The sequence below is a fragment of the Lipotes vexillifer genome, unplaced genomic scaffold, assembly GCF_000442215.2.
Source record: "Lipotes vexillifer unplaced genomic scaffold, Lipotes_vexillifer_v1.1 scaffold745, whole genome shotgun sequence".
NCBI lineage: Eukaryota > Metazoa > Chordata > Mammalia > Artiodactyla > Lipotidae > Lipotes > Lipotes vexillifer.
The window spans coordinates 490,352-492,218 of record NW_006773982.1 but is presented as its reverse complement, the minus strand read 5'-3'; positions in this window follow the sequence as shown (position 1 = coordinate 492,218).

The following is a 1,867-nucleotide window of genomic DNA, read 5'->3' as shown; positions in this document are numbered from 1 at the left end:
TCAGCAGGAACGTATCCAATAATAAGGAAGTGATGCTTGTCATTAGTGTAAGAAGAGAAATAAGAGAGAGCAGCAGCAGGCACAAGCTAAGCTTTTGCCATCCTAGAATTAGCAGGATGTTGGGAAAGTCTAGGTGGAAATCAAAATCCTAACTTAGGGCAGTCTCAGTGTGTACATGGTAGGTGAGGGGATCATGTTTAAATATTTTATACTATTTATACTAAACATGTTAAATATGCTATTATATCATATATCATATATACTCCTGCATATAAGAGGACTTGATGAAACATGTGAGGTTTAATATAAAAGAATAGAGAGTGACTTTATAAAGTTTGTAGTTTAAGATAAGATCCTGGGGAAACAACCATCATTAATTAAGACAGGAAATACAAGAAGAAAGACACGTTGAGAGAATAAGGAGGTAGAAAGGAAGATGATGATTTCATTATTGGCCATATTGAGTTCTAGGAGCACAGAAGATATCCAGAGAGAGGTATTCCATGAAGTATTTGAAGTCTGGGGTTGAAGCCCTGATGAATTTTCTGGGATGGGTTTATAAACTTGAGATTCATCAGAATATGGGCAGCATTTCATGCCTTGTATGTATAGTACCGCTCAAGGAGAAAAACTGAGGAACACCAACATTTAAATAATGGTCAGAAGAAAATGAAGATCCATGTGGATGATTTAAAACATCCACAAGAATATTTACAATTTGAGAAAAATGTGAAATTTTCTCTCAACCTGCCATTATCACACACATATAGAAAAACAGAAAGGATTTCCATTTCTGGCCATGATAGACTAGCTTGTTTCCACCAGCCATTCTTCGGGGAATAACTGGAAAAGGTAGATTAAATTTTTTAAAATCTTCTTGAAAGCATGGGAGAACTACAGAGAAAGTGGTGACTTGGGGGGGGGGGGAATCCAGGGAGAAGTACAGGTAGATGAACCTGATATTAAAGGTTTGCAAATTTCCTGGTGTTCCAGTAGTTAAGACTCCCGGCTTCCACTGCAGGGGGCATGGGTTCCATCCCTGATTGGGGAGCTAAGATCCCGCATGCCCATGGCACAGCCACAAAAAACAAAAAAATAAAAATAAAAAAACCTTTATATTTCCTCTTGAGGTTTTTGCTTATTTATAAGTCAAGGCAAAGAAATTGAGAAGCTAAGCAGAGCTTAGGAAGTCTTAAGGCATCTGAGAAGCTAAATCTGGAATTCAGAACATGTCAAGGAAAAAATGCCTGGTAACTACCACAGATTTTCAGTTCGTACAAAAGCCAGGACTAGGATGAAGCAAATTTGGTGTGTATTGTGCAAAATTTTAGGAGGCACCCACTTATTAAATCATGTGCTTTACTTGCCTCATTTGGCTCACGCTACTCCTGACTCTTTTAGGACACTTGAAGAGTTATCTACAAACAGTAAAATAAATCTGGAACTAGATCATCCTTCACAAATTCCAGCTTTAAAATAGATCAATCCAGAATTGTATTGTGACCTACCTCTACTGTAGATAAAAGCAAAATTTTATCCTCTCTGGAGTAAAAGCATATCATCCAGAAACTCATATTATCACTACATCTTTTTCTGACAAGATACCTTTAAAAATAATTTACCAGCTATGCAAGGATATAAGATCTAATGACTGAAAAAGAAGAATAAAATCAGATAAGAGTAGAAGGTCTGTATGATTTCAGATCTTGTATTTATAAGACTTAGACTTTTTTTTTTAATTGGGCGTTTGTATGTTCAAAATATTAGATGAGATGAAAAATTTTAGCTGAGAACTAGAATATATTTTTAAAAATCAAATAAAATCATGGAAATTAAAAAATAAAACTGAAATTAAGGACTCAATATA